The sequence below is a fragment of the Bos taurus genome, chromosome 21 (genome assembly GCF_002263795.3).
Source record: "Bos taurus isolate L1 Dominette 01449 registration number 42190680 breed Hereford chromosome 21, ARS-UCD2.0, whole genome shotgun sequence".
NCBI classification, from domain to species: domain Eukaryota; kingdom Metazoa; phylum Chordata; class Mammalia; order Artiodactyla; family Bovidae; genus Bos; species Bos taurus.
The window spans coordinates 65897856-65910435 of NC_037348.1; the positions used below are offsets into that span (position 1 = coordinate 65897856).

The 12580-nt window shown below is 42.8% G+C and overlaps 1 long non-coding RNA gene across 1 annotated transcript in view; it reads left to right on the forward strand.

Annotated features, from left to right (window-relative positions):
• The window catches only part of MEG8 (proline-rich receptor-like protein kinase PERK10), a 125523-nt gene extending 115872 nt beyond the window's left edge, over positions 1-9651 (forward strand). Inside the window, exon 42 of the long non-coding RNA NR_146189.2 lies at positions 1730-9651. This is a non-coding gene — a long non-coding RNA (proline-rich receptor-like protein kinase PERK10). The remainder of the gene's footprint in view (positions 1-1729) is intronic.
• The last annotated feature ends 2929 nt before the right edge of the window (positions 9652-12580 follow it).

Consider the following 12580-nt stretch of genomic DNA (forward strand, 5'->3'; position numbering starts at 1 on the left):
CTTCTGAGAACGGCCAGGAGCTATTCTGCGCGGAGGTGGTGGTGTGTCAGATGGTCCACGGCATTCTCCCACCCGCGTGCAAATTCTCCCTCGAGTCCAGTTTCCTGCGTCCAGTGCCAGACAGTGAGACAGGATCCTGGCAGTTCCGACTGCCCTGGACCTCGGCCCATCCTTGGGCAACGTTGGCTCGGACTGGTGGAATGGAGGCTCTGGGTCTTCCCGAAAGCTGCCCCGGCCTCTGCCAAGACAGGAGGTTGAAAATAACAGTCTTGTTTTTGTGCCTCCAGCGAGGGGGCTGCTCCTCCACTTCCTCCTGCTTTCCAGCTGCGGGACAGTGGGTTAGACGGGGAACACCCTGGACCTCCAGCCTCCCCATCACCTCTTAGACAAGGATAACGATACCTCCCTGGCTGGATTGTCCTGAGAATTAACCTTGTCTGTGTGTGTGTGTGTGTGTGTGTGTCTGTGTGTGTGTGGTCAGTCACACAGTTGTGTCCAGCTCTTTGTGGCCCCATGGACTGTAACCCGCCAGGCTCCTCTGTCCATGGGATGCTCCAGGCAAGAATACTGGAGTGGGTTGCCATGCCCTCCTCCAGGGGATCTTCCTGATCCAGGGATCAAACCCAAGTGTCTTGCATCTCCCGCATTGGTAGTCAGATTCTTTACCACTAGCAGACACCTGGGAAGCCCAACCTTATCTAGCAAAAGCTTATGAGGCTCTTCTTACCTAATATAAGACCTGTCCTGTACATAATGCGATACCAGGGAGGGAAGAGATGCGTTAGAAATTACTAAGGAGCTGTAATAGATGGTGTCACCTGCATTCATTTAAAAGCTCCCAAATGGATGTGGTACCCATATTCCCCTGTCCCAGAAGAACGAGGAGTTCAACTGAGTTTTTACAGAATGCCAGTTAGGATGAGACCAGACTACTCACCTTTCAGGCAGCATTGCGTGCCCTCTTCAAGAATGAATGAATGTACAAAGGAATGATTGTGAGGCCATGCTGGGGGGCAGATTACCTCCCTGGCAGAGAATCGGGGTCCTTGGCACCAAGGACTGGCACCTCCTCATGACTGAGGCTGGTCCTACTCTTCCAGCCAGCTCCATTTTGCCTTCCACCTGCGACTCATTAAGAGATATGTAACCTTAATCCTTGAAATTGCCTGGGATGGAACGTGTTTTCACTCGATGGGTTGAACGTGGGGATTTTATTCCTTTCTTAAATAAATCTCACTCCCCCAGGAAGTTTGGACAGAATGTAAGCAGTCGGACCAAGGGCTTGAAACTGAACATTTTGCAAAAGGCCCATTTCAAAATTTGAAACCCAGTGGCCACCGGCCAGAACTGAGTCTGGTTTGTGGGGGTCGCTGAGGCCTCCTCCCCAAGAAGGGAAGGGAAGATTGAAAACAAGCCTTCAGCTGTCATTGAGTAGGCTGAGGGTTTGCAAGACAGAATTCCGCGGTTTGGTTTTGCTTCTCTGATGAAACTGGAGCGGGCTGGGTCAGCCTCATCAGCCCTTCTTTGAAACTTTTTGTTGGAGGCCTTAGACCCTCCAGAAGCCAGAGGGGACTTTGAGCTGGTCGTGATATCAATGGGACACGTGTGTGAGTGCTGGAGGGGCCGACAGTCCTCGCTGAGTGGACGCTGGCTCCAGCCTGGCCCCCCGAGGACAGGCGATTCTGTTGTGTCTCATTCTTTTCTGACTTCTTCGTCTTCTTTCTACCAGGAAGGACAGCAAGGTGTGCCTTTGGGGACATCACCAGGCCTCTCCAAGTCCCATGCCCGTCATCTGTAAAAGGGAAGTCAAATTTCATTCATTGATTCTGCCAGCATCTTGAAAGTGTGAAGAGCTGTGCCCTGACCGAAGCATGTGGCCCCTGCGTGCAGCTCCCTGCCCTGTGCAGCGTGTGAGCTCCGTGTCACGTGTTCTTCTCCCGTCCCTGCCCTTGAGCCTCAGCGGTGCTGTGGGTTTTCCTTCCCGCGCAGAATCTCCCCACTGGCCTCCTCCTCCTCACGTCTTCCCTCCCCTGGTCTCCCAGGACCTTGGTCTCCCCCAGGGACCCTCTCAGGGGTGTTGCATCCTTCTTTTCATCACCTGAGTCTCGCAGTTGTAGCCAGAGGCTGCCTAGCCTGGCCTCAGTTTCCCCATCTGCAGATTGAAGCAAGGATGACAGCACCAAGCTCTGTCATCCCCCTTGCGCCCACTGGGGCAAGAGAAAATCTATCCCATCGCATGGATCCTTCCAGGCCCTTGAGCCTCACTTGTAATTTGGGGGCCAGGTTTTATTTTCTTTTCCTGCAGATCTAAGGCATCTCCCAGCTCGTGTGTTTTTTCAACATGATACAGTGAGCGTCCGTTAGCTTGGCGGGGTCTGGGCCGCGTCCCCGGCAGACGGCCCCGGTGTCAGCGTGAGCTGCTGGCAGCTGCCCGGAGGGGAGGAAGGTGGGCCCGCTTAGATGTGTCCCAGCTGTGGCCCCGACTGTCCCCTCACTTCTGCTGAGAGGGGAGTGGGGAGGTGCTCTGGGCACGGAGCCTGGTGTCTGCTGTTCCACCTGTGGGATCGGAGGCTATATCTCCATTCATGCCAGGGTTTGGGTCCTGAGAGCATCACAGCACGGTTTGCGGTTTGCGTGTCAGGATGAAAGAACTGAACCAGTGCTCTTGGCCAGGTCCACCAGTTTGGTAACTTTGGTTACCTGCAGAGAAGGGTTATAAAAACCCTGCAGAGAAGCGTCTAGAAAATGCTCCTCCTGCTCCTAATAGTTGCCCCAAACAGCTCGTTTCAAAATACAAGGATCACAGGGCCCTGCCCATCAGGGGAGCTGATGCAGGGCCACCCTGGGTCTGCCTGAGCTCGCCCCCTGCCCCAGAGCCCACTTGGTGCTCACTTGCCCCCAAGCCCTGGCTGCCAGGACCTCTGGGAGAAGATCAGTTGGGTCTGGTCTGCTGTTGAGACCAGCCCATTTCCTTCCCAGCAGGGAGAGCCAGGCTGAGCCTGGTCCCCAGGTCAGGAACGGCGAGGCGAGAACTGATCAGGGTGAGAGGTGGAGAGCCGGAGCACAGCTCCCAAATCCAGGATTGGGGGGTGCCCACCTCCAGCAGCAGGGCTGCAGGGGGGCCCTGTGACCCCGGGGCTGCACAGAGTGGCCACCTCTGGGTTGACACTCTGGTGGGTTTATGAATGAGCAGTACCTTCTTAAAATGTCGCCTAAAGGGGATAAACTGAAAGAGCCGTCTGTGGACCAGTGATGGCTGGTATTGGGATTGAAGACTGTCATCAGTCCAGTTCCGTGTATCCCTGGATATAAGGATGATGGCAGTGATGCTAATACTAGTGCTGCCTTGATGGGTGGAAGGCTGAGGGCGCTGATCGGCTCAGCCAGTCACATGGGCCCCCGTGTTTATCTTGAGGAACATCCAGGCTGGCTGAAACTCTCCATCCTCCCCTCTGCCGTGGCCCAGCCTGAGTTTCTCGTCCTTCGCCCATTCGCACCTAGACCCGTGCAGCACCCCTGAGTTCCATGCCATGGCTGTTCGTTTCTCGTTGGATTAGAAGCATCCCAAAGGTGGGAGCGGCTCTGCTCCAGCTCCGTGTCCCCAGGGCTGGCCTCGCCATTCCCAACAGCCCTGCTGGGGCTGGACACTGCGGTTGTGGTTAGACATGCGCTCACACAGTTGGACTTGGTTTTGTGACTCAGCCCTCTTGTCTTGGAAGGTTGTTTACACGGAGCCCGTGGAGGTGTGGTTGGTGGAGCACAGGACTTCCCCTGGGTGATTCCGATGGGTGTATCCCTTCCTTCGCTGGGTGAGTTCTGCTTTTCTGGGTTACACTCTAAGAGGCACGTGTGCCGGTGACTAAGCGTCAGGCATGGTCTAGGAAAGATAAAGCCGGAGGGGATCCTAGGAGAGCTGGGGCACACATGCAGGTCCCAGAGGGCAGGTAGCGGTGGGGCCATTTCTGGCAGCTGCTTCTCTGAGTGGAGGGTGAAGCCATTCAGAAGTTACCCAGGGCAAAGAGGTGAGGTCAGCTGGGGCCCGACTCCAGACACCTGGCCTTCATCCCTGGTCCGATCCAACTGGTCACTTTGCAGCTGACTGGACACCAGAGTCCTTTTTAGGACTCAGGGTTACCTTCACACCCTTGCCCCACACTGAAATCTCTTTTACAAATTATGCAGATAATTTCATTTCTGTAGTAGAGAATGAAGAAGGGGGAGTCATGTGAGTTTTTCCTAGAAAAGATACTAAGCTGATAACTAAAACTTATTACATGTAATAATTCTAGAAAAAGAAACACATTTATTGCAAAACACTGAACAGAACAAGAGGAAGAACAGGACTCACCCTAGTCTCACCACTCAAAGATGACCACTGCCAACACTTTGAAGACCAGCTTCTGGTCTTTTGGTTTCACTTGTAAATTGCAAAAGTGAGTGTGTGTGTGTATGTGTATACATATGTACACACATTTTTAATTGGGTTCATCATAGCCATCCTAATTTTTCACCTAAGTAGACATCCTAAACATGTCCCATGCCATTAAGTAATTTCCTATCTTATGATTTTTTTTTTACCTAGTATCCTGGCAAATGACTATATCATAATTGATTTAATTGACGCACGCTTGTCAGATATTTACATGATTTTTAAAAGTTGGATGATAGAAGTTGGAGTGAGCAGCTTTGTTTTTCCATCTTCACGTATGTCTCTTATTTGTACTCGTAAGAGTGGAGTGGCCATGTCAAAAGGTGCGAGCATTTTATGGCCAAATTGTCCCCCTTGAACTTTGTACCAATTTACATTCTCAGAATTAGTTTAACAAGTGACTTTCTCTGGGAATTATCAAGGTTTTAAACATCAATTTGCCAAATTTCATTCTTCTCATTTTCAGTTCTTTTATTATCTGTGATAAGAGCATTTCCCCATATCTTTATTGGTTCTCTATAGCTGAATTGCCAGTTCAGTTTCTTTGCTTTATTCAGCTTTCATTAAGTTTTCTTTTTGTCAAAGTCATGCATATGCTTCATTTTAAGAGTCAAATAGCTTTACAAGATTATGTAGAAGCATCCTTCTCCACTCCAATTCCATATCCACCTAAGCTACAGCTTTTTACTCTTTTAAATCGTTCTTTTGACATTTACAACAATTTTTCTAAGTAACATTCTGATTTTTCTAGTTCTCAAAAAAAAAATTTTTTTTTTGACTTAGGCATTACCTTGACTTTTCAACCACAGAAAATGAAGATTGAAATCTTTCACCTTTGGCCTCAACACACACAAGAATACCTGTCTGTCCCCTTCTTTTAATTTATTTAGCTCAGTTTTGGTTTGATCAGTATTCCGTCTTTATGTATTACAACACTGTAAATACTTGAGAGTTCAGCAACAGCACTGTGATTTTTTACTTTTCCTTGCAACTTCTGTTTTCTCTGGAGTCGATAATTTTTTGGTTTTGTCTTTCTTTTTTCCTTCTCTCTTTGGTTGGTTATTAATGAACTTATCCCAAATTCATCTCCAGCCTTTCATGACATCCAAACACGTTAGTGTTTTTCGTTTTATCTAATGTGTTTATCTTTTTGAAGACCTCTCTTCCTGGAGCCTCCTTCCCTCTTTTGTTCAGGATGGGTTCGTCTTTGGGCTTTCTGCCCTTACCGTGGAATCACTTCCTCATTTCTTCCTGGGAATTCTCCTTGGTCGGATCCCTAGTTTTGTAAATCCTGTGTTATTCTCATTTTTTGTTCACTCGCTTGTTTAGCTAGAGTGCATCCTCTAGCAGTTTCCTGGGAAAGGGTTCATGGGAGGTACATTTTTGGAGATCTTTCACATAAGAAAAGGGTGACGTCTAGTCCACACTGGTGGTGATAGTTTAGCTTGGTACAGAATTCTCGTTGGTACCTTTTTTCCCCTTCAGATTTGAAAAGCGTAAATAGCTGTCTTCTGGCTTCCCGTGATACTGATCGGAAGTCTGAAGACTTCTGACTCCCATCCCTTGTATGTGATCTTCCGTTACCCTCCCTTTCCGGAACTTCTGGCCTTTTCTCACTGTGTTGTAAGTTTCATGTGTGTATATTTCGATGTGGTCTACATTCATCCGTTTGGCCAGGCCCTTTTGATCTGAAAGCGTATGTCTTTCAGTTGTGGACGTCTCTTGTTCAGTTCCTTGGACAATGGCCTCTCATCTGTTTTCTCTTGAACTTATATTGTTTGTATGTAGGATCTCTTTGACAGGTTCTCTGCTTTTCACGTATTTTTCCTCTGATTTTTGTATCTCAATCTCTTTGTTCTCTTACTGAGCAATTACTCTGTCTTCATCTTTTAATCTATTTTCATTTCTGCAGTCTCTGATTTTCAAGAATTTTTTATTACACTCTAAATATTGTTTTATTGAATTTTGTTTCATGGATGCAATCGCTTCTTTGACATTTCTAAAAATATTAATATTAGTTTTTTGAAATTGTCTTTCTCTGAAAGAATCTTCAAACTTTTTTTTTTTTCCTGTTTTTTCCTTCCAAGTGTGTGTCATTGTCTAACTTTCATTTTAGGTTCTTTTCTCAACTCTCTGGTTGTATAGATAGATATATAGATATAGATGATATTGATAGATATATATATATACAATGCACACATCCAGATAAACTACAGAACTATTTGGAAGCTCTCAGTACGTGGTTGGGTCTTGTAAACTATGGAGTTTACTGTAGAGAGAGCTAACTGGTCTTTGTATTGTGGAACCCCAGGTTTTAGCATTTTTATGTCTTTTTCTTTTAGATTGATTGGATGATCCAAAGAGTTTCTGATCTAGAATTTTACTAATTGCTGGTGCTCTGTGAGGTTTGTGAAGGAAGACTGAGTGGTCTGAACATCCAGCTTGAAGAGTTTGCCTTCTTTCTCTTTTGATGTAGGGCTCTGGCCCTCAGCTGTGCATGCATCTCTGCTCCAGTCACCTCTGCTTGCTCTCTGCATGTAATGCCTTTTCAGTCTTCTCTCCAGGTTAGGGAAGGCTTTGCCTAACAGGTGAAGACTGGGGGCTCTGTCTTCTTCTTTAACAGACTTTTAGCCAATTGATCTTATTTAGGCCCAGGCTTTCCTGGAGGTTCCTGAGACTTCTGTGGGTTCTCTTGACTGCACTGGCCTTTATTTCAGCTCTCCTCACTGCCAGTCCAGGGTTCCCAGCTCTGAATCAATTCCAAATCTCCTGTTGTCTTGTGTTTGTCCTCTGTACTCATGCTCAAGATCAAAATCTCTGCACTTTCATTTAGCGCAGTTTCAAGAGCAAAGGCTGGTGGATATAGCATATAGATACATGCTATTCACTATGCTGAACTGAAAGTCATTTACCCATCTCTCTCTACTGCTGTATCTTTTGTTTTTATTTTATTAATACCTTTCAAAGTAAGAATAGTAACTGTTTTTCCATCCTATGTTACCAATATCCTGCCCCCGCCCCCATTTTTCATTTACCATTCCATTTTGTTCATGGAGCATTTAACTTTTTATTTACAATTTTTATTTTCTAAAAAATCTATCACTAATTTTTTCTTATAGTTACTTCTTACTTAGAAAGACATTTCCTACCCCAAGCTTATATGTTTAGTCACATTTTTTTTTCTAGTTCCTTCATGATTTCTTCTCTATATTGAATCTTTACTCCTTTAATTGAATTATTGTAGGAAACGACTTTTTGCTCCATTTCCACATGCTACATGTTAGATAGTTTTTGTTCCTCATTGTGGCTTTCTATTTAACATTAATCTGTCTATTCTTATCCTAGTATTGCTGTTTTAATAGATCATATTGTTAAAATTTGTATTATTATTTGATAGAAATAGTCTTCCTTCATTCTTATTTTTCAAGATTTTCTTGATTAGTCTCACTTGTTATTTTTCCAGGTGAATTTTAGTGATATAGTGAAGTTAAAAACATTCCTTATAGATTTTCTGTGAAATTTTATAAAATTATAAAGAGAATTGGTATGTTTTGACACTTGGGCTTTACATCTTTTATAGTTTATAATATATAGTCACAATTCATCAAATTTGACGAATTCACAATTTGTTATTGAGTTTATTTCAAGGAACTACGTATTGCTTCTGTTGTGAATTTTTCTTGTATTTTCTAACTGGTTATTACTGGTATGTAGGGAAGAGATTATGTATCTATTATTATTGTCTATCTCATTAAATTTTCTCATATGTTCTACAAGTTTTCAGTTGAATGTTTTGGAATTTCTAGGTAAAGTGTCATATACAATTATAGAAAATTTTGAAAATATTTTATCTCTTTTACTTTTCTTTCTTGTCTTATAGTATTGTCTGGATCTTCCAAAACATTAAATTGTTGATAACAAATCTTTGTCTCATTTCTGGTTCATGTTAATTATGATAACAGGTACTTTTTAAGGCTGTATGTTTTTTATAATGCTAATTAAGTATCTACTTCATGTATGATTAAAATCAGGAATGGATTAGAATTTCCTGAAATACTTTTTTGATATCTGTAGAGATACTTGTGTTGTTTTTCTCCATTGATCTATTGATGAAATGAATTATAATAATGTTTCATAACTTTGAAACATTTTTGGGTCAAATTCTACCTGGTTTTCGTTTATTGTTCTTTTAATATACTTCATGATTTGGTCTGCTAGTATTTGGAATTAAAGTTTTGGTCATTTGATATCAAAGTTATGCTAGCTTTGTAAAATGAATTAGGGAGCGTTCCATCTTTTTCTGTGTTCTGTACCATATGTACATCATTTAAATGATCTATTTCATGGAAAACTTGAAAAAACATAGCTATATAACTCTCCTGGGATAATTCTGGCAACCTTTTCTATTTCTTCTGTATTTATTGGATACTTTAGATTTCCTAAATCTTTAGATTGTTTGCTTCTTTTTCTCATATAGCTTAGTGTTTACGTGTGCAGGCACTGGAATCAGACAACTTGGGTTCAAATTCTTGCTCTCTCATTTCTCATGTGACCTCAGGAAAACTATGTCTTCTCCCTAATTCTTATTTTGTGCACTTGTTAAATGGATAACAAGACGGCCGCTGTGAGAATTAAAGAGATAAAGTGTCTTGCCTTGAGTCTGGCACATAGTGAGTGCGCTGTGATTCTTTTAAAGCCAATATTAATCCTAGGAAATAATCTATGTTTTGAGATGTAAATACTTCTTAGTATAGAATTGTAAGTACTATTTGTATAATAAAATTTATTTCTATGTCGTCTTTATCATTCTTAATTTTGGACGTGTATTAGATGAGCTACAGGAGTGTCTATTTTGAGATTTTTCAGGAATCAGTTCTTGGAATAAGTTGTCAATTTAACTTTTTTGTGTGTGTGTTCAAATTCACCAATATCTGCTTTTATCCTTATGGACTCCTGCCTTCTGGTTTCCTTATTTTGTGGACCTGTTCATATGTCCTTTCTGTTATTCTTCTTTAATAATGAAAGCATTTCATAATATGAATTTGCCTCTAGTTGCAATTTTGACTGCATGTGATGAGTTTTAATATGTAGTCTTTTCAAAATTTTAAACTCTTTGTAATTATGCTTTCAATTTCTTGTAATTAATGCTTTTCATTTCTTCTTGTTCTTAGAAGAAATGATTATCTGAATAAAATGTGCAAAAATGGAACTTACTTTTTAAATTATTTTCTACTTTATTTGGGTTGTATTGTTGCTTATACTTTCTTATTAAATTGTGATCTTATTTTATCGTGGTTAGAAAATGTGGACACACAAACTACTTTGAGAATTTATGGATGTCTTCTTTGTGCCTTCTTTTATCACTTTTTTGAATGACTCGAGGGGCCTTTAAAAGTCAGGTGACATCTTGTTTATAGGTTTTGATGTAAAGGCATTTCATTTTACAGGCTTTTCAGTTTATTCTTTTGGATTTTCTTAGTAAAAAATTATGTAACCTATAAAACAATCATAATTTAAACCTCACTCTAAGAGTTTATAACATTTATCTATTTTTTTGCCTTTGTTATATTGATTAGAACTTTTTGAACAGTATAAACTAATATTGAAGAAGTAAACCTTTTTCTTTATTTCTCATTTTCTGTTAAATATGATGTTGCTTGTCTCTGGATTCGAGGTATTTTTCTCATTTTCTTTTTGCCCACTTGATGACTTTGGACTGAGAGGTTTTTGGAAACTGTGCTTCTATTTCCCCATCTTTGGATGCTATTTTATTCCTAATGTAAATGTTCGTGAGTGTCATTGCTATGGATGGTACCTTCTGTCTCTGAGAGGTGTTTTTCATCAACCTATATAATGACTGTGCTCTTGGGTACTTGAAATTCAGAAGCACTTCTGCTTCATTTTCATTTGTTTTCCTGAGTCTGGTAACCCTGCTTTCTCATATAATTGTTTCTGAAAGTCTGTATTCAAGGCAAAGTGTTGTTTGAAAGTTGAATCAGAGACTTGTGTGTTCCAAAGAATTCTGCTCCTCGAGAGCTCAACATTCTGTACCTTTCCAGGCAATTTCTAGCATTCCATGGATGTTCTTTAATTTTATTTTTTCCAAACACATAGTTGACTGCCTTAAATTCAATTATTGAAACTTAGGACTGGCCATATTGGGTTCGCCTAAGGATTTCCGTGTTTGTCTTAATTTCTTAAGTACATATGAGATCTGTACTCTTACCACTGATATCACTGATTTTCTTTTTTCCATTTTCCACTTATTTTTATAAAACAATAAGAGCAAAATGTAACTAAATACTGGTTTTCAACGGCAGCCAAGCCTTTTATTCAGTCCAAATATTACCCAGAAGCCCAATAAGTAAAATAGATCAGATCAAAGCTGCCCTGTTTGGAGCTGGATGGAGACCTTGAGCTGTGGGCACCATCCTGACAGTGGTGGGGGTCTCAAGCACCCCTAAAATACCATTTGAAAACCTGCACAATGAATCATTTAAGGAATTGCACAAATAAGTTGAGCAAATTGCTGTATATGCAAAACTGAGGATGCTGCCGACAGGAAGCTGATTGCTGGCCGTCGGCTGCTGTATGAATTCCGTGGTTTTTTCAGATGTCATTGCATGATTGTGTGGGCTGCCTGAGAGTCAAATGCATGAAAATGGATGCCCATTCCTTGGGTTTGATTATTTTTTCAATTTGTTGAATGTGTGCTTCAAATAGACAACAAAGAGTTGGCTTTGAGGATTTTTGACTTGAGTTGGAAACTCCTTTTAAGGGTGTATAACTCACATTTGTTTTCTGGATTTTCTTGTTTTAACTTCAGAAAATTGCACTTAAGGCTTGTTTTCTTTTTTCACCCTGAGTTTCTTTCCTGCTGTCTTATATACACCACGTTTTTCTTGGGCTTCAGTGGTCGCTCGGTTGCAAAGAATCCACCTGCAGTGCAGGAGAGGCAGGTTCGATCCCTGGGTCGGGAAGATCCCCTGGAGGAGGGCATGGGAACTCACTCCAGTATCTTTCCTGGAAAATCCCATGGACAGAGGAGCCTGGAGGGCTACAGTCTATGGGGTCACAAAAGAGTCAGACATGACCTAGTGACTCAACAACAACAACGTTTTTCTTAAAATTGTTTTTTGATGATTCAAAAAGTATACAATCAGTTTCTAAGTCTATTAGTGCTTACACCTCAGTTTTGTTTGTTTGCTTGTTTTTTAAACAGCTTACATCTAAGTTTCTCTACAGTAAAAATGAAATAGTTTTTTTTTTTTAAGTGAAATGATTTTGTGCTCCCTCTGCCCTCTGTGTAATTATTAAGTTGAGGATGTATCTGTTTCTTCCCCTTCCTCTTGTGTATCCCCTCCCAAATACTAAGAGGTGAGTGGGTCTTTTCACCATCTCCTCTGCTTGCCTTCCCCGCCCGCTTGCCCTCCTCTTTGGGAGGAACACGGTGCTTTCTGTGTCCGGGCCATCCTGCAGGAGCTGAAACCCTGTCCTGTTTCTGGACTCAAAATCCTCGCCGCAGTGCTGCTCCGTCATCACGCGTCACTCTGCGGATTGTGTCTGTCTCTCTCCCATCCTGTGAGCTCCCAGGAGGCAGGAACACAGAAATCGCTCCAGGGCCGCCTTGGGCTCCTCATGGGACTGATGTTGGCACATGTGTGTTCATGGCTGTGTGTCTGCAAGGACATCAATGAACAGGTGAATTAGTGGGGGAGTAGATGTGTGTGAGGGGGTGAGTTTGTGAGACGGAATACGCGAGTGGATGGGTGGGTCGATGTGCCCTTGAAAGAGTGGGTGAGCCAGTAGACGTGCAAGGGAGTGGAGTGATGCCTGGGGTCTGGGGAAGTGAGAAGAGCCACCCTCTGGGGTCTGGAGGGGGGAGGGAAAGGTGGGCTTCCCTGTGTCTCTAGTGGTCCAGGATGCCAGTGGAGTGGCATGTCACTTTATCCAGGACAAGGGTACTTTCTGGGTCCATCTTTGCTACTCAGAGTTGTCCATTCTTTCCTCGCCCACTACTCAGTGGAATATCTGATGCTGGGCCAGTGACCCCCTCCCTGCGTCAGAGGAGCCCCCATACCAAGGAGCGATGTGACTGGCTTCTTCCCCGATCCCGGACACAGAGAACATCAAGGCCATCCAAGAGAACCC